A 26,658-nucleotide genomic window follows, 5' to 3' on the forward strand; every position below is an offset into this window, starting at 1 on the left:
AAAATATATTAATAACCATTTTGTTGTTTATTCTTGTAGAAAAATTGTCTAATTTATTTTGTCTTGCAAACTGTGTAAAATTATTTAAAAACTATAATTACAAATTAACGCATCTCTTTTGAATTTTTTTCTTAAATTATCTCAGTAAATATCGTACATTAAAAGCACAATTATTAAAGTTTCAAAATTTTAGAAGACTTTGTTTAGCAACTATAAATAAAAAAGCACGCAATATTTCCTGTCATGCACCTGTCTCAACTTACAAAGGGGGGCCAATTTTTGGCCAAAGCCTGAAGATTTCCGAATAGGTAAAATGGATTTATCGAGTACAAATTACAGTTAATAATTATTACTATTTTTTATTAATATTTTTTATAAAACGTCCGTAATAATAACGCACCATATTAACTTATCATGTAATGAAATGAGAGGATTTTTTGCATTTTGAGTGGCCCTTAATTAAAAAAAGAAATATATTTCTGCATTTTTGAAATATTGTTACTTTTGAAAATTTCCTTGTCTAAAATGGTCCCCTTTTTCACAATCACCTATAAAATCTCTTATATCTACTAATTAATTTAAAGCTGTAGACAAATGCATGATTTTATCATTCTTCTTGGAAAAGGGATTATATGTGCCGAAATTTCAATAAAAATAGCCGAATTTTTTCGGTAAACATAACTGCCTGTATTGAAATAAAAAATCTTGAGGATAGTGATTATGCAAAAAAAAACAATTCTTCAGAGAATGAAAAAGTATGCAGATCTCACACCATGTTTACAGAATATAGCAGTTTATAATAGATGTTGGGGAAATCATACACCATTAAATCTTGTAAATGAAGGATTAGTTTATTAAGCGATAGCAGTAAGAATTTGTACAGAAAATGATTGTTATTGATGAACCCAGTGTTTAGTCAACTTATTTAAGCGATTTTCAATTTAAAAAACAATTTTCTATACTTACTACTGGCTATAAGAACAGTCCGAAGAGTACATAAAGTTTTATAGCTTAATAACAGTAAATTTATAAGTGCAGAAATGCCGTTCATATTAATGAGAACTATATACTGAAGAAATATAGTTAGACCAATCAATATTGAAGATTATCCATATTATTTTAATTGACTGCGACGGTATGATCCATTTAAATTTAGTGTGATTAGATAGTCATAGATCATACAATTTCCTGCAATGGAACAAGTTCCTTATTGATGACTTTGGTCCAGGCATTGTCCAGCCTAAGTGATTTGAATCAGTTAAATGATTTACTAATTTTTATCAGTGGCTGCATTCTAGCTATAGAATTAGTCACTGATTAGAGTTAGTAAAAGTTTAAACTAATTCAAATTTATAGAAGGTACTTTTGTTGGCGTTTTTTCAATTGCTGATGAAGCATTTTTAAAATGGAATTTACACTTTGGTTGAATGAAAAAAATTATGTTGAAGAAACAGTTTCATTAATTAAATGTTAAATGACACAATTTCTGATAAGGTCAACTGCTTATAACAAAACAATTTGGTTGCTCCAATCATCTTGTTAGTAAAATACGCTGTTGCTAATTTCATCATCCAGTATTTTATTAATTCTAATGAAAGAAATCTGTGATAGTTAGATCACTAAACGAATTTTGTAAAATTTACTTAGCAACCAGTAAAATTGAGTAAATCACTTGTTTTGCAATAACTTCATGAAGAACAAATGAAAACCAAGTGATTTCTAAAAAAAAAAAGTAACATCTTATTGCACTAAGCTCAATTAGCAACATATTTTACTCTACCATAACAAGATGATTGGACCAAACATTTTTCAGTGTACACTCTTCAATTTTGAAACATCAACAACCGTACCTTCTACCCAAATTGATCTTATTTCCCAACTCCACATCCGAATTTTGATCTCATTAGCTCTCAGCATCACATTCCTCAAAAATCTGTCAAAAATCTGCAAAAAAATCCGTGACAACAGAAGGTCGATCGCGAGACTTGGCTCCTGAAGATGGCACTGAACAAGTTTGCCATGATACAGGAGAGAGCTCTTGTGAAAGGTGGGAGGCTGAGGAGAGAGGAAAGAGAGACAGATTGATTTTAAGGGAAAGAAAGAGAGAGAAAGAGAGAAAGGCAATCTTCTCTCGTGACCAATGAGTCGCCGTCTCTTTTTGGTGGCCCAACCCTCAGAAAACATGGCTGCCACGTGCAAAAGGGAGCTTAGAGTTTACCCAGGGAGTCCTTCAGGACCGTCGCTTTTGTGAGAGTTAAATGGGAGGGGTTCCCCGTCAGCCATCATGGGATGCTGCGAGCTAGGAAATGCACCTCGAGCCTCAAGGCTCAGGATTTCTTCTTTTTCTCACTCTCTCTACTTGTTTTTTTCACTTTCTTATTCTATCTAGGATCTCTCAAATAAAGTAGGGATTGTCTGCATTGCAGATAAGTGGAGCTAGAGTGCTTTCAAGTATATAGGTAACCGCAAAAGCAATTGTTATGGGACCATGTCTCGACTAAATTATTGTTATATGATAATCAGTACCACTTCTCTGTGAATCAGACTGACACGATTCCACATTTTTGTCTGCTTACGCATTTTTCCTAAAATATCGCAAGGTTTTTGATGAGATAGAAGGTCTTTATATGGTAATTTATGAAAAATATTTGAATACTCGACTAACCAATCGTTTAGCAGAATCAATTTTATATTAAAGTAACGTTTGGTTGTTTAGGGTTGGACTGTATTTAAACTATAAGTTTTTTACATAGATTTTTGGGGATTCAAAATAATGAGAATGAATTAATTATTCATTAAATTTTGTCCAGTACTGTATGTGAATCACAAGAATATTATTTTATATCAAAGAAATAGTATCAAACAAATAATTTCTTTATTCAAAGAAGAAATTTCTTAAATTAAAAAGACTTTTCCCTGGGTGTAGGATATTGACGAAACTTTATTAAAGATTGATTTCCAAAAGGTTGAAGATAAATATGTTAGTGTTTTAGGTTGTTTCAGTTAAAGAGAGAATTGGTTTCGTGTTAGTGAAAGTAATAAAATTAACTTGATTACAGATAAAGAGCATATAATGATTTAATTTGTCATGGGTAATATATCTGCAATCATAGGATTGAACCGAAAATTGGTTAGGCTTGTTTTCTGAAAGATGATAATAAGCATGTTTGTGTTTTAGTTTAAGAAAAAATTGGTTTCTTGTTACTGAAAATAATGAAACTAAAGTGATTACAGATAATGAGAATATAATGATTTAATTTGTCTTTGGTAATATATCTGCAGCTGATGGAATTGAAACAAAACTTTGTTAAACTTGTTTTCTAAAGGACGAGCCTAAATATATTTGTGTTTTATTCAAAGAAAGAATTTTTTAAATAAGAGAAATAACACTAAACTGATGAAAGATAAAGATAATATAATGATTCAATTTGTTTTGGGTAATATATCTGCAATGATAGGATTGGGCATAAAATTGGTTAGGCTTCTTTTCTGAAAGATGATGAGAAACGCGTTTGTGTTTTAGTTTTAGGAAGAATTATTCTCTTGTTGAAACAATTAAAAATAAAATGATTATAGATATATAGAATATGATGACTTAATTTAGTTTGGTGAATATAGCTGGCTTGTTTTCCAAAGGATGATGATAAACATGTTCATATTTTTGTTTAACAAAGAATTAGTTTCTTGTCGTTGAAACTAACCAAAACTAAACTCATAACAGATGTAGAGAATATAATGATTTATTTTATTTTGGGGAATATATCTGCAGCATAACAGGATTAAAAAAAACTTTGTTAGGCTTGTTTCCTTCAGGATGACGATAAACATGTTTGTGTTTTAGTTGAAGAAATAATTGATTTTTTTATTGTTGAAACTAATAAAAATAAATTGATTATAGATATAGAAAATATAATCATTTTAGTTTGGGGAAAATTCTGGGATGATAGGATTTTAAAACAAAACTTTACTTGTTTTCTAAATGATGATAAACAAGTTTATGTTTTATTTTAAGTAAGAATTGGTTTCTTGTTGTTGAAGCTAATAAAATTAAATTGATGATAGGTGCGTAGAGAATATAATGATTTAATTTGTTTTGGGTAATATATTCGCAATGATAGGATTGAACTAAGAATTGGTTAGGCTTGTTTTCTGAAAGATGATAGTAGGCATGTTTGTGTTTTAGTTTAAGAAAGAATTGGTTTCTTGTCATTGAAATTAATAAAACTAAATTCATGTCAGATAAACAGAATATAATGATTTGATTTATTCTGGGAAATATATTTACAATTATAGGATTGAAAAAAGAACTTTGCCTTGTTTCCTAAAAGATGACGATAAACAAGTTTGTGTTTTAATTAAAGAAACAACAGGTTTCTTGTTGTTGAAACTAAATTGATAACAGATGTAGAGAATATAATGATTTAGTTTATCTTGAGTAATATGTCTGCAATGATAGGATTGAAGGACAACTGTTAGGATTGTGTTTCCTAAAGGATAATGATCTAAACATTAAACATTTTTTAATCATTATTTTAGTTTGGAAAATAAATCTACCATGATAGGATTTAAAAAAAAAACGTTGTCACTCTTATTTTCTAAATGATGATAAACATGCTTGTGTTTTAGTTTAAGCAAGAATTTGTTTTAATTTGTTGTGGGGAATATATCTGCAATGATAGGATTGAAACAAAATTTTGTTATTCTTGATACCTGAACTAAAGGAGGATGCTAATAAACTTGTTTGTGTTTTAGCTTAAGAACTAATTGATTTATTATTGTTGAAACAAATAAAAATAAATAGAGAATGTTGATTTAATTTAATTTGGGGAATAAATCTGCAATAATAGAATTGAAACAAGATTTTGTGATGCTTGTTTCCTAAATTATAAAGGATGATGATAAACTTGTCTGTCTTTAAGCTTAAGATATAATTGTGTTATTATTGTTGAAACAAATAAAAATAAATAGAGAATGATGATACTTTAATTTAATTTGGTAAATACATCTGCCATGATAGGATTAAAGCAAAAATTTGTTAGGTTTGTTTCCTTAAAGAGGATGATAAACATGTTTGTGTTTTAGTTTAAGGAAGATTTTCTACTTTATTAAACAAGTGCCAAATTTTAACGGTTAAAAATTCCCGAACTTAATATTGAATGACTTCAAAATTTAACATAAGGGGATTATTTGCATTTCATGTGAGCACACTTCCAAAACAATTTTCTTTTGGTTTTCTTCAAACTTTGGTAAATTTTTGTCGGTACACTTTTGTCTGTAGTACATTTTTCAATTAAATGTCATTGCGTAAAAATTAAACCAAATAAATATTGTGATTAATGGATTCGAAAGAAAATTTTACAAGCTTTATGTCTACGGTAACCATTTCCAAAAAATAGATATTCTTTTTATAGTTTTTTTCAACTAAATATTTAAATTCGGGATATTTTAAAACACTATCCTGAGATAGTCAGAATTTAAATTTTCAATTTCAAAAAGCTATAAAAAGGACATTAATTTTTCAGAAGTTGTTAGCGCCATCGAAAAGCTTATTAAATTTCCTTTCAAATTCGTCAGATACAAACTTTATTTGATTTGGTTTTGACGTATTAACATTTCATAGAAAAATGGTAATCAAGCAATATAATAATAATATGGTGGCTTCATGCGTATGGGTTTGGCGCTACAATTTACCATAGTTTGAAGGAAATCAAAATTTTTATTTTTTTATAGTTTGTTACTTTTTAGTAATAAATAATGAACTCATTTCTATTACCGTACTTAACTAGAACTCATTAATTGTTGTAATGGTAACTATTTCCTTAAGATAGTTACCATATCTATTTTTGTCGAAAAAAACATCCTCTACAACTTTACTTTTTCCAATTTTGGAAATAAATTTTTTTATGGCTAAAATTGGTACAAAAAAAAATTTAAAGAAGAAATAACTGAATTTGAAGATTAGCCACTTATTTTCTTACTAGGAACATTAGAGTCATACAGAATGCTTTCCCTGGAAAAATAAACCAGGAATTATTAAAAAACAAAACATTTTTGATAAATTGATAAGAATCAATAGTAAGACAACATTTAATTAGAAAAAATATTGTCAAGATAACTATTTTTCGTATGTTATAATAAACTTTTCTCGTCACAAATATTGTTTTGCTTTCAAAATAAATGAGGCGTCAATAAACAAAATAAGTTATTATAACAAGTTCTTTAAATCTTCCTTTTACTATATATAGAATAATCAAGTAAATTTTAAATTTATATTGTCAATCCAAGAACTTCTACTCTAAATGAGTCAAAAACTAAAAAAAATTCAATTGAATCCAGAATAAAATCCTCGTAAAACCTCATTATTAAAAAAAAATACGAGTAAAAATGCTCTGAAATTATTTTCAAAGTAGTTCTGTATTCTTGGTAAATAAAAATTTTTTAAACACGATACAAAAAATGAAAAGTAAGATGAGGAGAATATCTGATTATTCGACACTTGAGGACGATCACGAGGCAGTTAGTTTATTATTTTATTCGACGTGGTCTGTAAGTCGGTGACTTTACAGTCCAACAAATGATCTCCACGTAAAAGTATTCTTTTCCAATTGCAGAGTAATCCAAGGCTTTTAGGCCCCTAACTATTTGCCCCCCCCCCCCCCAACCTCAGATACTTTCTGAGTGACCGTGAGGTTTTCGAATTGCATTTAAATTCAACCGGATGTCACTATCTGTTACGAAGTTAAGAAATGTTCAAATGCAAGAAACTTCATCGCTATTTCCTTTTACCCCTACTGTGTTAATTAGGCAAATTTAACACTTTCATTCCCGGCTTATCGCGAATCGAATATCTACATGAAAAGGTGCAAATCACAATGATTTTAGTTTGATACGATGTATATTTTTATTGAAAAATTCTATAAATATTGTTTTTATATTTATGGTGTGTCCATTAATTATGCAAGGCTTTTTGACCGAGAAGGTGATCCGGAATTTCTTACCAATTCTTAGTCACTCTAGTTATTTTTTTTTTAATTTTGTGTTATTCCTGAAATTAGGTGAAATAATTTTAAATTTCGAATTTTTTTATTTATCTTTATTCCTTTGAAATCATTAAGCTAATTGATGCAAACTCCTAGTAAAAAAGCAAGAATCCAACGACCAAATTTGGACCACAACGAACAAACAAAAAAGCTACGATTGTAATCTGAAAAAATAACAAAATAAATTTCAGACAAAAATAAAAAAGATGAAAGAAAAATTAAAAAAAAAAGAGATGCGTTTGGTTGCCTTCTCATTTTTCTTTCATATTTTTTATTTTTGTCCGAAAATTATTTTATTTCTTCAGATTACAATAGTAGCTTTTTTGTTTGCTCTTTGTGGTTCAAATTTGGTGGTTGGATTCTTTTTTTTAACAGGAGTTTGCATCAATTTGATAATTGGACCTTAAGTAGGATTTTTAATTTTCATTTTAATTTAGTTTGAATTTCTTAAATTTTCATTGAGCTAGTGGAAATATTTTAAAAACTGTTGAAATCCCATAAAAAATGTGAAAATCGCTTAAAATTCTTTCAGATTTTTTCAAATATTTTAAAATACTTGATAACACTAGAAATCTGCAAACTCCCATTAAAATCCATTATAATCATTTAAAGTCCGTAGAAATCCCTTACAATCGGCCAAGTTCAATTTTCTAGTAAAAAAAGTCGAATTTTCTACGAAACCTTTGAACTTTCTACAAAAATTTTAATTTTCTACAAAAAAGTTAAATTCTCTGTTAAAAATATTAATTTTAAACTAAAAAAACTAATTTTTATCAAAGTAGTTCAATTTTCAATCTAAGCGATCAATTTTCAAATAGGATTCTGAATCTTCACCAACAAAAATTGATTTAAAAAAGAAGCAGTTCAAATTTTTTATCAAAACAGACGAATTTCGCCAAAAATTACTTTTAAACTAAATAATTTCAAAAAATAAATCTATTAAATTAATTTAAAAAATAATATAAAATAGTCGAATTTTTAATCCAAAAAGACGAATTTTCTACAAAATAGTTGAATTTTAACATGAAAATTTTATTTTTTAACCAAGTATTTAAATTTATATGTTTCAAACTCAAATTTTGAATACATGGAAAAATATTTTCTGGAAACCCCCATATTTTTTATTCCTTCCAATATTTTTGTAATGTTTCTGCTAATAGAAGGAAGGCATCTTATCAATTTATAATAATTATAAAATTCAATTTTATGAAAAAAAATTCTCCTATCCATGAAGATCTCACAAGAGGTTTTCGTTATAAAAGTAAAAATTAAAGAAAAAATAGGGAAAAAATAAGTGAGGCTTTTTGAAAAAATCTACATTTAATTTTAAAAAAAGCACCGCCAGTTTGTTATTTTTGAAACTTTTGACATTTTCCGGGGGATTTAGAAAGAATATGATCAATACTATCAGAATAAGGAAGAAGGCGATAAATATTTCAATTACGTCAAATCTAAAGAGGTAGTCAGAAAAAAATGATTTTTTTTAAAGCATAGAGCAAAATTCAAATACGCATAAATCGAAAAACTCTAAAAAAATTGTTTCAAATCCTTTCAATTCCTGCAAATAATTTTAATTTAACGAGACCCAATGAAATATTTGAAATACCTTCAAAATTAATTAAGATCTTTAAAAACCTTGGGAATCATTTAAAATTTCATGAAATCCCTAAAATCCTTTCGAAATATTATAAAATTTTTATAAATCTTTTCAAAACATCGAAATCCTATTAAGATCATCGAAATTTTATTAAAATTTCGTGATATCCTTTAAAATTCGCGAAAATACTTTGTAAGGAAATAAAATTCTTTAATTAATTTATTTTATTTATTTAAATTAATTATATAATTTTTATATACATGAAATCCTGTCAATCGAATTGAAATCTCCTAAAATTCTCTGAAAAGCATTCTGGAAATCGCTCGAAATGTTCAAAATACCATTTAAATCTTCTGATATCCTCTAAAATTCGTTAAAATACTTCCTTCATATCCTTAAAAAGCATTCAAAATTCTTCGGTATCTCTGCAGACCCCGTAAATCTCTTAAAATATGAATAAATTTATTAAAATCCCTGATAATCTTGTACAATTTCTTGAAAAATATATACATTCTGTCTGAAATTCTAATAGGTAATTTCTTCAAACTCTTTAAATCTTTTAAAATCATCTAAAAAATGTGAAATCTCTCGTAATCATTTGGAATCGTTAGAAGTACCATACAACTTTTGTAACACCTAAAAATCTTTGAAAATGTCTCAAAATCTGTGGAAATCCTTTCAATCACGTTTACAGCGTAAATAAATTATATAATACTAAAATACTAAATAAAAATACATGAAACCTCATATAAGAAGGGGAGAGGGTAAATTTTTGTTACAGAAATCCTTGCGTAATTAATGGACGTTCCCTCATAATTTTCAAATCTTTCATTGACTCACCTGTGCAGGATGTGTAGGAACGATTGGCCCGGCACCACTTTAGTAATCTGAAACAAAAAAATTAATTTCTATTAGTTAATTTTCCAAGAAATCCATACAACCGGAAATCTCAGAACACGAAAAAAAATTGGAAAGTTGGGGAAAGTGACTTGGGGTTCGGTATTTCGTTTGACCAGCTTCTCTGCAGAAGGGTTGGTGAAAGTTTTCTATTTACTGCGCTGTAAATAACTGCTTCTGGAAAGGGTTTTGGGAGAGAAGTCAAGTTTTACTGCGAGATTCGAAAGGATGTGACGAAAAAGAATTTCAGTTCAAAATACATCGGGGCATAACAGTGAGCACTAAAATAACTCTTTGTGATTCTAAAGTAACAGTAAAAGAGCCTTACCGAAGAGAAATGTGGACTTTCAAGTTTTATGCCCAACTCTGGGGTTTTATAACAAGGAGCACTTTTCCTAATCTTTATTACCTACTTTATTTAACCTTTCTCAGTTTTTTTGGTATTTATAGTCGCCTTTTTGAAGAGGTTCAAACGGACAAATTAAGGCACAGTTTTGGGCCGTACAAAATTAAATAAATAAAAAAGTTCATATTTTTGGTGGAAAACTACACGAAAGAAGAATTAGCATTGAAGCGTGAAAATATTTTTTTTGCACATGAACGATAAATGAGTTTTTACCCCCTACCCCCCCCCCCCCACCCGCCTACGTAATTTTTCCCGAATACAGTTATCAACAAAAAATGTTCGACTTGATATTTCAAGCAAGAAAAGATTTTCATACGAAAAAAAACAGTTGGATTTCACAAAAAAATACATTTACAAAAATAGTTCAATTAGAAATAGTTCAAAAGAAATGAATTCAACAGGAATTGAATTTTTCAAGAAAGATTTTTCAGTCAATAAAGAACAAAGTTCATCAAAAATGTTAACTTTTCAAGCTAAAAGAGTAGCTTTCTGCAAAACAAAATTAACCAAAAGGATTATTTTTCCTCGAAAAAAAAAAGGATTTTCAACAAAATAATACATTTTTAATCGAATTTTAAGCAAATAATTTTAATTTTATCAAAAAATATTAATTTTCTGATAAGTAAATTAATTTTCTATTTAAAAGACAAATTTCAACAAATGTCAACAATGTTCAACATAACTTTTCAAACAAATATTTAAATTTATGAATTAAAAAGATCGATATATACAATCATGGAATAGTTTAATTTTAATTTTAAAAATTTGTATAAAAAAATTAATATTCTACAAAACCGTATAATTCTCTACAAAACAGTTAAATTTTTAATCGAAAAATATGAACTTTAAACGAAAAGGTTCTTTTTTAACCAAGCAGTTTCATTTTCAACCAAATAATTCGATTTTCAGTTTAAAAAAATTAATTTTTGACGCAAACATTCGTTAAATTTTTAAACTAAAAGGAATAATTTGTTACGAAAAATCAAGAATTTTCAAAAAAATACAATACATTTTTAATCGAATAGTTAAATTTTCATTCAAAAAGACTAATTTTCTTCCCAAGAGGACCAATTTAAAAATATACATCAATTTTTAACCAAACAATTTAATCGTTATCCAAAAAGGTTAATTTTCAGCCGAAAAGATTAATTTTCAACTAAAAGACGAATTTTTATCAAATTACATCAATTTTCAACCCATTAGTTGAATTTTTAAAAGATAAAAGGTCATTAAATCAATCATGGAATAGTTCAACTTTTCAATAAAAAAATACATTTTCTAAAAATAGATACGTTATACAAAATAGTTGAATTTACTATAAAAAAATTCGACGAAAAAGTTAATTTTTAAGTAAACGAAGTTTGATTTTTAAACAAATAATTTTATTTTCCGTTTAAATAATGAATTTTCATCCAAGTAAGTCGATCAATTTTTAAGCAAATAATTAAAAAAAAATAACCAAGATGATAAAGTTTCCACTGTAAAAACGAATTTTCAAAAAAATGACATAACTTTTCAACCAAATAGTTCAATTCTTAAAGTAAAAAAGATCAATGTAGCGGATAATTAAATAGTTAAATTTTCATTAAAATATTATTTTTAATCAAAAAATTAACTTTCAAAAAAAAAAGATAAATTTTCTACCAAATTGTTGAATTTTCAAACCAAAAAGACAAACTTTCTACAAGACATTTAAATTTTCAACCCGAAAGTACGACTTCTAACGAAAAGGTCCATTTTCAACCGAATAGTTTAATTTTGAAACAAATAATTAAATTTTAAGTTGAAAAATTATTTGTTTCAAAAAGAATAATTTTCACCAAAGTAGTTCAATTTCAAACCCAAGAGATGAATTTTCAATTAAATTGATGAAACTTCAAACAAAAAATAAACATTTAAGAAAGCAGTTCAGTTTCCAACCAAAGAGTTAAATTTCCAATCTATGGAAATTTTTTTATTTTCAATCAAAACCAGCTGGATTTTACCAAAGAGACTAATAGTCAACAAAACGATTGAATCCTCAACCTAAACATATTAATTTTTATCCAAACAGTTACATTTTTGTATAAAAAAAATGATTTTCTACCCAAAAACATCAATTTTCAACAAAGTAAAGAAATTTTTGTTCAAATAATTAAATTTCTAACCCAGAGGGTAAGTTTTCTACCAAAAAGTATAAATTATTAACAAAATACATGCATTTTCTACAACCAAACAAAAATAACTTTTAGTGAAACGATTCAAATTTCCAACCAAAGAAATAAATTTTCCACTAACATGACATACTAACATAAAATACAAATTTTCTACAAAACAGTTAAATTTTCAAGCCGAAAATGTGCGTTTTGAGCCAAATTTAATTTTCAACCGAATCAGTTCAATTTTTAATTAGAAAGATGCAATTTTAACCTGAAGAGATAAATTTTCTACAAAGGAGATGAATTTTCAAACTAAAAGGAGAAATTCTCAATCAAACATTTAGCCCTCACAACAAAAAATTTGTTCATCAGGAAATATAAATGCAATCAAATTGTTTAATTTTAAAACCAAAATGAAGAATTTTCAACAAATGCAGTTAAATTTTCAACCAAGTGGTCGAATTCTTATACAAAAAATTGTAAACTTCAAAACCAAAAACAGTCGCATTTTTTACGAAATAGTTGAGTTTTTAGTCCAAAAGGACAAATTTTCAACCAAATCTATTTTTTTAACCAATTTGATTATTTTTATACGCTTATTTAATTAGCAGAGCTTATATTATTTGCATTCTTGTTTACTGCTTCTAAAATATTGGTAAGATTTTGTAGGGTCAGGGATGGGACAATCTCGTCCTATTTTACATAGAAAAGTACATAAATAAAATAAATATAAAATAAAATACATAAAAAAAGACTACAAAATTGATGCACGGACTCTTTTCTTCATCCAAGTACATTTTCTTGAAACAAGAAACATTTTCTTGGATCAAGAAAATATTGTATCGTCCGTATTTACATCAATATCTCCTTAATTCAATGCACTTTTACTTTTGATTTCTATGAAGTATTTACGTAAGAGAAGAAAATTTTAACATCAAAAAGTCGATTCCCAAAAATTCATTATTGTTTAAAAATGGAGAAAAAATTGCCCAACTGGAATAACAAGAAGCTATTTCCAGGCTCTCTTAACGCTAAATGTGTTTGCACTAATAAATCAAATTGCATCCCTAGATTATAAAATTTGCTGAACCCGATGTCAAGTTTTCGATCACTGGGAGGAGTTGACAAAGCTTGACAAGTTGTTTCGCTCGTAAACTCTTTCTCAGAGTGTCTTCAATGTCGAAATAACTCGTTTAAACTGCCTACTTAACGAGGTCGAAGACACGCGTGACGAAGCGACTCTGGATTTCTTCGTCCCGTTTAAACTACCCCTGATCTTTTTTCAGATTTCTCATTTTTTACGACTTTTTTAAGACCTTTTCCTTGTCCGAAGAAAGTTTTTACTCCTGATTGGCCTCATCGCAATGAGAGAATGCAATTCAATAAGAGGGCTCGAAATGGATAAACAGAATTTAAATAATAAAAATATAAAAAATGCGAGAGTGCGTAGCATACAAAGTGAAAAGCCGACATTAACGCCACATATCTCACCGCATTCCCTGTGGGATATGAGACGTTTTATGCCGAACATTATACGACTGACGCAGATATGCAGCAGCCCCGGTCGAACAATTCCGGTTGGACCGCGGTCTGCGGCATCCAGAGTTACGAGAGTGAAAACCATTTTGCCTTTTCAGCTAAAATGATCTTTTCGAGAAAATTTCACTCAAAGGATGTGGGAAATTTAGAGAGGTTATAATAATTATTTAGACTTTTAGGGTTTATGAAAATATCTACAAAGATTCTTCAAAAGACGTAGAGTAGGCTAGCCCAAAAAATTAATATTTTTGTTGTCTCATCCCCCTATTTTCTTTCATTTGTTCTAAAAGTTTTCATAAATTCAAGAAAATTGTTAAAACGTATTTCAGGCCATTATATGCTAATAAGTGTTGAACATTTTCTTATTGTTGTAAAAAGAACAAATCACATACGTAAAGCGATGAGTATGACAATAAAGTTATAGCAGGTCTCACTAGAAATAATTTTGATGCAAAATCCTGTTAAACAAAACAAGATTTGTTCAACGACCAAATTTGGACCACAACGAATACACGAAAACCAAAAATCCTATTGTAATCTGAAAAAAAATAAAATAATGATAATAATAAATTTTTTTCAGATTACAGTAGGATTTTTGGTTTTCGTTTATTCGTTGTGGTCAAAATTTGGTCTTTGAATTCTTGTTTGGTTTAACAGGATTTTGCATCAATTTGATTATTGGACGTTAAACGGGATTTTTAATTTGGATTTTGGTCTAATTTAAATTTCGTAAATTTTTAGAAATCATTTTAATAATATCCAAATGCAATGATATATCGCTCTCAAACTTTTAAATATAAGAAATGAGACAATAAATTACGTTTTTATATTTAGTTTGAGTAATAATTTAAAAAAAAACGAGTAAGAAATTAATGTGTAAAATTATTTTCTTTTTTTGTTCTTACTACATCCAGACGGATTGAGATATCGTGTTTAAAACTAGAAAGATGAAATAAAAAGCACTAAAGAACGTTTTCAAACATCAATATGTTTATAATTTCAATGAAAGTTTATTTACAAATTGATAAAATAGGACATTACCAATCGAGATGTAGCACTTTGCCTCTACTTTATCGACCATTAAAATTTTTTTTTTCTGCTAGAAATGGCTAAAAATGCTCCAAAAATAATGACAGGTTACGTGTGTGCAGATACGGCTTTTTATTTAATCTTTCACATTATAAACATGATATCTCAATCCTTCTGGACGTAGTGAGCACGAAAAAAATGAAAATAATTTTACACATTTATTTTTTATTCGAATATTTTTTTTAAATTATTACTCGAATTTTTTTTTAATTATTAGTCGAACTAAATATACAAACGTAATTTATTGTCTCATTTCCTATAAGTTATAAGTAAGTTATAAGTTATAAGTTTTATATAAGTTTGAGAGCCATACATTGCTATTGGACATTGTGAACACCAACAAAAATTTTGATAACCGAGGACTGGTTTAGTCACGTGGTCTCCGTAGAACATGCCGTTAATCATACGCCAAAAAAGAGATTTAAAAATTTCAACCAAATATTTGAATTTTGAACTAAAAACATAATAATTTTTTATCGAAAATGTAATAGTAACATTTTTAGTTTAAAAAATTATTTTTAAACCACACATAAGAGTTTTCAACTAAAACAAGGAATCTTCAAGTAGAATAGTTGCATTTTCAAATAAAAACATTAATTTTTAATAATAAAGATAAATTGTCAACCAAAACTTGAATAATTAAGATTTAAGTTAACAAAATTAATGTTTGATAAAACAAAAGGATTTTGAAATAAAACTATGGAATATTTAATTGGTTGAAGTTAAATTTTCAATTAAAAAAATTACTGTCCACAAAACAACTAAATTTCAACAAAAAACCAATTTAAAAAAAAAGTTAAATTTTCAAAGTGATGAATTTTCAACTAAAATTGTAAACCTTTCATTGGAATAATTGAGTTTTTATTCTGACAGTTGAATTTTTACCTAAAATTGTGAATCTTTAACTAGAGTAGTTGATTTTTTCACTAAAAAGATGAATTTTCAATCAAGAAAATTAATTTCTGCAAAAAACTATGATTTTTAAACTAAACAACATAATTTTGCAGTTAAAAATTAAATTATTAAATGTTTATTAAAAAATTGAATGTTTAATCAAAGAGCTGCATTTTTATCTAAAATTATGGAATATTTTACTGGAATAATAGTTACATTTTCATTTTTTTTTAAACAATAATTTTCAAACAAAAAGGAAAACATTTTCAAGAAACTAGTTAAATTTTCGGCAAAAAATCCTTTTTCATCCAATGAAAAAACAATTTTTCTATCAAAATAGTTCAGATTTGAACCCAAGAAACGAATTTTTAATTAAAATAAAGTTTAAACAAGAAGATTAACTTGCAGTGAAAAAGATAATTTTCTAAAAAAAAAAAAATTTCAATAAAATATGTGGATTTTCAACGAAATAGCTGAATCTTTAATTACGAAAGACAAATCTTTATCCAAATTGTTAAATTTTAAACAAGAAAAGATCAATTTTAAACCAAACTGGTGATTCTTTAACATAAAAGTTCAAACAACCAGTTCAATTTCTAAATAAATAAAAATTAAATAATAAATTATGATTTAAGTAGATTAAAATAAGATAATCTGACAATTCTGCGACTGTAGATAGAGTAGAAATCACTTTTCTGAATTGAGAAAAAATATTAAAATAATGAAAACTTGATTTTCACGGCGATCAGAAGTAAATTCCTGGACTTTAAAATAAAATCCCGGTCATTTTTCGGTTTCCCGGCCAAGTCGCTACCCTGGTTATAATCACGAAAAATTACTTAAGCTTTTGAATCTAACAAAAAAATTTCTTTAAAAATAAAATAATGATGTGTCTTATAATTGTAACTATAACCATTTAAGTTTTAAAAAATTCTCTTTATGTAGGGCATTCTCTAATTGACCCCATGATCATATAGAGATTACAATCATAACTTAGCTCTTAGAACTAATTAATCCTACTTAGTTGAAATATTGAATCGTCGACTTATGACACACAACCAAACCAATTTATAGATTTTTTAATTTTCTATTTTCTCTTCGATTTGAAAATATATTTCATCGATTCAATAAATTATTTCAAAATGTATAATCGAGGAATCCCTGAAAATCTGTGCAATCCTTCGAAATCCCAAAAATTCGTTTGTAAGTTTTGCGAATTCCTTAACATTTTTTAAAATATGTTAAGATTCTAGAAATTCCATGAAATATTTCAAAATTTTAGGAGATCCCTTGAAATCTTTTAGTTCCCATAAAATCTCGTAAAATTGCTAAAAAGATTTATAAATCTTGCTAATTTTCGTAAAATAGTTCAATTAAAATAAAATACTTTGTGGTCGTTTGAAATACCCTGTGGCCCTTTGAAAACTTGTCAAACTTAGTCTTTCATTGGGGGTAAGAAAAATCTTAAGAATCTTTTTATTATTTATAATAAATAAAAAATATTATTTATTATGAATATAAAAAAATCATCCTCATGCAATCAATGGTTCCTTAAGGAGAACCCAACAATTTCACTAAATTACTGAATAGGACAGACCGGGGCAAGACGGGTCTTAACATTCATTGCTCTATAAAAATTTAATAAGACCTAGAATTGCTCTATTCATTTCTTATTCCGACTCATTCATTATTTTAACTCATAATTCTATAGGCGTTAAATATCCTAATAAAGCAATGATTTGAGAATTTAATGATTACTAACAAGCTACATTTCGTCGGTTTTACGCGCATGCTGGGACATGATCCATATTTTGACCAAGATCGATATTATAGATTTGGATTAAGTTTAAGTTTTGTAATTACATAATGTAATGATGTTTCATCTACCAGAATATCAAAGTTTTATTCTGTAAATATTTTTATTAAAGTTTCAAACGTTATATTCCTGCCAGAGAATCTTCCATTATTTAGTTATTAAAACTGTTTTCTACCTAATTATTCATTTCAGAATCAATGTTAGAAGATTTATGATTAGACTACCAGTTTTCTAATAAAATAGATTATGTGATGCAACAAATTATTAAAATAATTGAGGAGTAGCAATGTTATTTGTAAATTTGTTTTTGTCCCGGTCTACTTAAGTGATCAACAAATTTTACAGTTTGTTGTCCAATCCCAATTTCTGTTATCACAAATGATCAATTATCCATTAACGAAAAGTGCAAGCTAACCCCTAAATAATGTCCTTGAGACTAATTCAGTAAACCATAAACGGAGCGAAATATTCGAAATTACAATCTTCATAAAAGCTTACTTATAACGAGAGAATTTCTTCGTTCATAAGTGTCTGCAATGCAAGAGATTGACAATATTGCCAGATTGGCACTCGAGGCAAGAGAGAAGTTTGGATTTTGTGAGCCATTCAGACGCTCGTGATTATGCCATTCGACGTCAGTAAGTATATAGCTATATGGAGTGGGTTTTTGGAGATGTCAACTTGCTGACGTTGTTTTGACGTGAAGCACATTAGAGGCTCCATGAAACAGACACTTGACAATGATCGTTTCGGACTGACGATGGGACGTATAACTGCTACGCAACTTATAAAATGCTACACGTGTTCCGACAGTAGTCGCTACTGACTACTGTCATAGTAGGTATTTGTGAAGGAGAAGATGAAGACATGCGTGCCAAATATCCAAGGTGCCAATGAACCATACCAAACTTAATCGACTTTGCCCCTCATACAAACATCAGGGACAACAACGCTTCAGTAGTTCAATCCTAAGTAAAAAATTGGTCAAAGTAGATGCCAGATGGTCACAAATAACTGCTTCATAGCCTATTAGGACATTAATTCAGTTGTAAGAAACATCCACTAGTGGGTTCTATCAGTTTATGCTTTAATTTGTTGATGTTTATTGACGCTTTTTGATACACATCTATATCCTTTTCAAGTTATTGTTCATAAAATATTGTAGAAGGATTTTCTGAGGAAAATCAAGACTTTTCCATTCTTTGAGGATGCTACTGAAATGATGTGTAGAAATCGTAATCTTCTTCAAGTCTTTTATAGAAAACATAGTAGTTGTTAAATCTTTTATGAACGATAACTTCAATAAGATACAGATATGTATCGATACGATATACAACATTAACAAAAGAAAGCGTACACTACCAGAAAACACTAATGGATTCTTGTTCATTTAACCATTCAAAATAAAATAATTGTTTAAAACTATTTTCCTTGAAATTATTAAATTGGCTTTAAACAAACAACATCATAAACATTTGAGCATCTAAAAAGGTTTCTTCAAAAGACGTAATCTTTATAAGCAGATTACGATTTCTGGGTATTTAGTTGTTTAACCAATCTAGCCAGAATAATTTTTTGAAATAATTTTTTTTTTTAATTAATCGAGTCGTTTATATCTCCAATATCACCTCTGCTAAGCAACGGCGTAAAGTTGGCTAGGTTACGGGATAAGGCCGGCTAGGATAGGGCATTAAACCGGCTAAGGTACGGGGTAAAGTTGACTTGGTTGTGGGGTAAAGGTGGCTAGAGTACGAGGTAAAGTTGACTTAGGTATGGGGTAAATTGGGCTAAGGTACGGGATACGGACGCCAAGTATGTGGGATAAATTTGGCTAGGGTATGGGATAAAGTTGACTAAGGTACGAGATATGGTCACTAAATTAGAGGGCAAACCAATGTAGAGTACGGGATAAAGTCGGTTAGAGAACGGAATCAATTTGTGTAGGTTACGGGTAAAATGCGGTTACGGTGCGCGGTAAATGATGTAGAATTGTAGGGTATAGGGTAAAGTTGGTTTGGGTTCGTGATAAGGTCAACTAAAGTACAGGAAAAGTCGACTAGGGCACGGGTTAAATTTGTCTGGGGTAGGAGTAAACTTGGTTAGGGTAGGGGTAAATTTGTCTAAGGTAGGGGTAAAGTTGATCAGGCGCTTTATCTTTTGCAATTTTTCTAGTCATTGTTATGTTTAAAAAAATGTATAGCTATTTTTGATAAATCTGTCGAACACAACTTTTTACTGATAAAAGTACATCAGAAGAAAAAGAAAAATTAAAAATGAACTGCAGAATTAAAAAATGGTTATAGTTTGATTTTTTAAATGCATTTTTATCAGTGGATAGATTTAGAGTTCCTATTTTATTAAGTTCTACTTGTTTTATTGCACATAAATATGGCTACGTTCTAAATTATTTTTTAAAATCTTTTTTGAACATTTTTAAACCACGAAATTCAGGACCATAAATTGAATTATTGTTAAAATTTGTTTTTCTTCTCACCTGAAAAATCTGTTTTAGTTGTTAATTCATCTAATTTTGTAGAAATTTAATCATTTTTTAGTACAAATACAACTGTTTAGCTTACAATTAATTTTTTAAATATTTTTCGTTGACGATGTAATTATTTATTGGAAATTCGACTCATTTTTTAATATTTTAATATAATTAATAATATAATTATGACAAATTGTTGTTGTTGAAATATCAACTATTAGATTTTTCATTGACAATTTATTCTTTTTGGTTAAAGATCGACCATTTTATTTGAAAATTCATCTCTTTTGTTAAAAATTGAAACATTTTGTCGAAAATTATTTTGTTTTGTTTGACAATACTTTCTCAAACTGAAAACTTAACAATTGCATTTTTCGTGAGAAACGTATCTTTTTTAGTGTACAATTCAACTATTTGGTTGGGAAATCATGCATTTTGTTAAAAATTCTTATTTTTCGTCAAACATGTTATTACTTGTTTGAAAATTGAACTACTTCCATGAAAATTCGTTTATTTCATTAAAGCATTTATTTTTTTCTTGAAAATTAAACCATTTAATTGAAAACTCACATTTTTTGGTTGACAATTCAACTGTTTTGTTCCACTGTTTTAGTGAAGTACCAACTATTACAATTTACACTGAAAATTTGCTTGTCTGGCTTAAAAGTTTGACTGTTTTGTAGAAAATTCTTTTTTGCTTGAAAATTCAACATTTTGATAGAAATTTGTTTTCCTGGCTTAAAAAATTTGTTAAAAAAAATAAAAATATTTTTCGTTTGAAAAATCAACCATTCCTTTTTTTGTTGACAATTCATAGTTCTTGGTTGCACATTTTTTATTTAAGTTAAAAATTCACCTGTTTGGTTGCAAATTTATCTTTATGGTTGCAAATTAATCTTTGCGTTTGAAAATTCATCTATTTTCCTAAAAAAAATTTCCTTATTTCCCCGGTTTTTTTTTATTTAATTTTTGGCTGCGAAGCCTGTATACCTCTATAAAAATATTTTTGATTTTCAACTACAGAATTGATTAATTTTTCAGATTAGTTTTATCGATTGAATCATCAGATATTTCGTCGTCGACAATGTCCTTCAAATCTAAAAAATTAGCAAATAAATCGATTATGAAATATTTGAAATTAGCATCATCAAGTATTCAAAAATAATCTCTTTCAGAACATCCTCTTTTGTAATCTCTTGAATTTATGTTATTGATTCTTAAAAAATAAATTGAAGCCTTCTAAGAGAATTAGAAAACTGAATTAAATTCTCGATTTAAGGCATTCTAGGATATTTTCCAAATTTAAGGGGGGGGGGGATTGACTCTGATACCCTGAAATGTTTATCCTCCTAACAGCATTTCACCATTTTCATATATCTTTAAGATAGAATAATATATATTTACCATTTTTTTTTCAAATTATTGATAGGAAATTATAGACAAAAAATCAAAATCTCAAAATGAGTTGCCGAAATATAAAACATGTAGACCCTTCAGTAAATTAATATTTTGATCGTACTCAGGAATTTCATCTGAGATTTAAATCGTGCGATAAATACCGCGTTACAGTTTTACGTCTACCCCAATTACACGATTTTACGTTTGTTTCCTAAGGAGGAGTCAACTGCTAGAATTGCCAAAATGACGTGGGAATATATTAAGCTGAAAGATCAACTGGAAGGGCCTTTGAAATTTAGAAGACACCCCATTACGAGACGCCATTCGTATTCTTGCCGACGCTCGTCGCCATCACGAAGGTAAGTGAGAGTATTTCAGAAGAAGTCTTTAAATTGTGTAGCAGGTCCCATTTTCGGATTTGCTATTGGCGCTTCATGCTCAGGAATTTAAAATTTCGAAGAGTAGATTCCCCTGATAATAATGATGTCCTTCATAATGTTCGTAATTGATATAATGACCTCAGTAGTCCAAATACTGATAACCAGTTTGATAAAAATGAAAGAAGTAATGACAATTTTAAGAATTAATCAAGATCTTCATGGCTTTGAGAGTTCTGGTCAATTTTTCGAGTGGGTCGAAAATCTTGGAATTTATGCGCGGCAGCTGGGCGAGGGCAGCAAAGTACCGCGTTAAATGGATTGCATCCTGAAATCGTAAAAATTGCAATTCTGGACATGCTACACCAAAATCCATGTTTAGAGCTAAACCCAAGACGAGTAGCCACATATAATCTTTACTTTTCTTATCGTGTCAGAAAGAAGAAATGAGCACGATAATCATTTTTTTGTATGCAAATGTTCGAGAAATAATAAAATCGAAAGTTGGTTTGCATAAATAGGATATTGAACCTTAAGGAAGGTTAATGTCACGAGGTTTATAAAATTCAGAATTATACTTTAGAAATTGTATAGATTTCCTCTGTGTTGCAGATTAATTTTTTATTACAGGCCTCGGATTATTTTTTTACAATAGTTTTTTACAACCATTTTTTAACAAGAGTTATGACACTAGGGGGATTCTGAATATGTGTTTAAAATATTTCTTTCTATATTATAAACATTTTCAAAATAAGACAAGTTTAATTTTTACATCGGCTTTGAAATTCAGGAGCATTCATTTGGGACATTCTAAGCTTGTGATTACTCAAAAATGAAGGCTTTTAAATTTTAATTCCCAAGATTTCACATCGAAAAATGTTGAATTTTCAAGAAAGTATTTGAATTTTTTAGCGAAAGAGATTTATTTTCAAACAAGAGAATAATTTTTTTATCAAAAGATTTGAGTTCTTAAGTTAAAAAGTCGAATGGTGTACAAGTTAGTTGATTTTTAAACCAGGAAGATTAATTTTCAATCCAATAGTCCAATTAAAAAAAAAATAATAATTTGCAACCAAACACTTGGTCCATTTTCAACTTGGTATTTTCTTAAAATGTATAATTTTCAACGAAGAACGATGAATTTTCAACGAAATAATTGAATTTAAAAACAAAATTAATTTTCGAACAAAAAGTAAATATTTCAGAACACCGTTGAATTTGTACTAAAAAAGTTAATTATGAAACAAGAAAGTTAATTTTTCAACCAAAACATAATTTTCACGATAAAACAAAACAAACAAAATTAATTTTCAAGCAAAAAGAAAAGTTAATTATAAACCAAGAAAGATAATTTTTCAACTGAAAAATATTTTTTCACTGCAAAATATGAATTTTCAATCTATAAGGTAGAATTTTCGATGTAATGAGTTGGTTTTTCAAGCCAAAAAGACTAACTTTTTAAAAGACAGTTGAATTATTAACCTAAAAAGTTGAATTTTCAAAAAATAATTTGTTGTAAATCATGGAGCATTAATTATTAATCACATAATGGTATTATCAAACAAAATAGATGAATTTTTAACAAATTGGTTGAATTTTCATGCTGAAAATCGAATTTTTTACAAGGCATTTAAATTTTGAACCAAAAGAATTAATTTTCAACGAAAAAAAAAAAGTTTTCTGTCATAAAAGACTACATCATTTAAAATCCAAAGGATGCATTTTCAATCCAAAACGATGAATTTTGTATCTAAACAGGCCAATATTCAATAAAAACAGTACCATTTTCGACCAAAAAGATGAATTTTCAACAAAATAATTAAATTTGTAACCAAATAGTATAATTTCTAACCAACCGAATTTTTGAAAAGAAGGACAAAAGAGAAAATCTTTACAAAAGAGGGAAAAAGGGAAATTAGTGTAAATGATGTATTTGAATTTGAAATTAATCAATTTTAAACGTTTTCTATTTAATGATGTCCAACTTTCAATTTGAAAAAATTAAAATTTTGATACGGATTCATAAAATTAGAAAATTTTAAATTTCAAACACTATTATTAATTAAAAATGTTCTAAGTATAAAACTTTAATTACTAATGAGAAATTATTCAATTTTTAATGTTCTCAATTAAAATGTTTTCTGGTTTTGAATTTCAATTTTAAAAGTTTCATTATGATTAAAATTAAAATTAAGTGTAGCGTACTTCTAAGATTCGAAAAAAGCAACAACAAAAAATTGCAGAATCCGAGTCCCGTAATACTTATTTTTCCGTTTATTTTATTGTAAAATAAAAATATTTTTAAAGATGAATAGAAGTTATATAATGTTTTAAATTTTAATTCTAAAAGTTTAATTGTGATTAAAATAAATATTTTTGATAAGAAATACAAGTTATGTATCCAATTCAAGAAGAGAACTAAACTAAAAAAGTACCTTCAAAGAGAGGAGTATTATAAAACAACTCTATACTTCATCCGTCGGCATCGTTAAATCGTCATTGATGTATTCAGCATGATAATTTTTTGCCCTTGAACTCTAGTCAACAAATCATACAATGAAAGACAGATTCTTCACACAATTTAAAGATCTATTAACTTTTAAATGCAATGCATTGTCACATCCAAAGACATTGTCAAGTGACTTGTTTCTTGGACCACAAACATCTAAATCTTCAGTTGAGGTCGTTTTCAGCAAATGCAAATGCCTTCTGATCAAAAAATTGCAAAATATTATAGTAAAATTATTAAACTCTCCTACGAAAATGAGATCAATAAAAATTTATTCGTTTCGGTGCTAAAAATACTTTCGTTTCATTTAGAACCTTCCATTCTTCTATTTTGGGCATTTATACTCTTTTCTGATATTGAAGATCTTAAAATCATCTTCGAATTTATGAAAAATATGATAAGAATATTTTATTTATTTTCTTATTCTGAATTAAACAATTTGTGGTTAGGGCATTCTCACTTTCAATGGTTTAACTTAACATGTATATTTAAAAGAATAATTTAATGAGTATTATTGCAATTATTGCTTAAATAAAAAATCGAAATAATAAGTCGCAAAAATGTTTTATAGTTTATAAGCCCTTTTTTAAATTCAGAAAACTTAGTCTTCTATACTTTTCTGCTTGTTCGAACAGCATATGGAATTATGGATTTCCTCTTTACTCAAAATACCAAGCTGACTATCAATATCAAACTGTTGAAATGGAACAGAGCAGCTGTTATATGGTTTCAAGTATGACAATTTTTGAATTAATTTAATTATTATAGAGAAAGACTGAAATTTATAGTGACTATTGACTTTAAATAGTATTACGTAAAAGCAATAATGACAATAAAATGACGGTAGGCATCATCAATCTCTCTACAGGAGGTAAATAATTACTACGCGTTAAACGTTATTTTGCTACTTTCATCGTTCTTCAAATAATTTCTTATAGGAAATGTCCTAGTTCTAGTATGACTTCAGGAATATTGCATAAATATTTAATAGTTTCTTAACCATTTAAAAATGTCGCGTTTTTTAATTTTAAGGATAATATTATTAATAAAGTTACTATCGTTAATCGTCAATAGCCCATCGTCAATTGTCAATCATCAATCATAAAGCATTAACCATAAATCATAAAGGTTCAATCATCAATCTCCATTATCAATCGGCAATCAAAAATAGTCAATTTTCGATCGTCAAATATCATTCTTCAATAGTCAATTGGCAATTGTTAGTCGCCAATTTCCAATCGCCAAATACTCTTGTCAATCACTAATCATGAAACTTCAACCAATAATCATCTATCGTCCATCGTCCTTCGACAATTATGAATTGGCAACAGGCAATTGTCAATAGTGAATTGCCTATCGTCAGTCGTCAATCGTCAATTTTCAATGACCAATCTTCAATCATTAATATTCCATAGTCATTCGTTAATATTCTATCGTCAATCGTCAGTCTTCAATTCTCCATCAGTAATTGTCAACCGTCATTCATTAATAGTCCATATTAGCAACCATCAGTTGCTAATCTTCAATCATCAATTGACAGTCATCAATCACAAAGATTCAATTATCAACAGTCAATGGTCAATCGACATTTACCAATCATCCTTCGTTAATCGTGAATTGGTGATAAGCAATTTTCAACCATCAATCATAAAGATTCAAACATCAATTCTCAATCGTCAATCATTAATCGTCCATCACTCTTCATCAATCGTCAATTGAAATTAGCCTATTTTCAATAGTGAAATGCCAAAATGTCAATCAACAAACGTGAATCATCAATCAACAAACATTTATCATCAATCAACAATCACAAAGCTTTAACCGTTATTCCTTAATTGCTAATTGTCAATAGTCAATCATCAATCATCCATCGCCTTCGTCAATCGTGAATTGATAATAGGCAATTGTCAATAGTGAATTGCCTATCGTCAGTCGTCAATCGTCAATTTTCAATGTCCAATCTTCATTCATTAATATTCCATAGTCATTCGTTAATATTCTATCGTCAACCGTCATTCATTAATAGTCCATATTAGCAACCATCAGTTGCTAATCTTCAATCATCAATTGACAGTCATCAATCACAAAGATTCAATTATCAACAGTCAATGGTCAATCGACATTTACCAATCATCCTTCGTTAATCGTGAATTGGTGAAAAGCAATTTTCAACCATCAATCATAAAGATTCAAACATCAATTCTCAATCGTCAATCATTAATCGTCCATCACTCTTCATCAATCGTGAATTGAAATTAGCCTATTTTCAATAGTGAAATGCCAAAATGTCAATCGTCAATCAACAAACCTCAAGCGCCAATCAACAAACGTGAATCATCAATCAACAAACGTTTATCATCAATCAGCAATCACAAAAGCTTTAACCGTCATTCATTAATTTGCTAATTGTCAATAGTCAATCATCAATCATTCATCGCCTTCGTCAATTGTGAATTGACAATAGGCAATT

General features: G+C 28.1%; 1 long non-coding RNA gene across 3 annotated transcripts in view; it reads right to left on the reverse strand.

The window, feature by feature from the left end:
- Positions 1-26,658, reverse strand: part of LOC117182060 — a 427,109-nt gene that overhangs the window by 183,847 nt on the left and 216,604 nt on the right. The window contains exons 3-4 of one of the 3 annotated variants that reach the window (XR_004468258.1): positions 9,381-9,524; positions 8,788-9,081 (exon numbers count right to left, since the gene is read on the reverse strand). This is a non-coding gene — a long non-coding RNA (uncharacterized LOC117182060). Of the gene's footprint in view, positions 1-8,787; positions 9,525-26,658 lie in introns of those variants that run through there. The other 2 variants (XR_004468259.1, XR_004468257.1) reach the window with 2 other exon arrangements.

The sequence above is a fragment of the Belonocnema kinseyi genome, chromosome 10, assembly GCF_010883055.1.
Source record: "Belonocnema kinseyi isolate 2016_QV_RU_SX_M_011 chromosome 10, B_treatae_v1, whole genome shotgun sequence".
NCBI classification, from domain to species: domain Eukaryota; kingdom Metazoa; phylum Arthropoda; class Insecta; order Hymenoptera; family Cynipidae; genus Belonocnema; species Belonocnema kinseyi.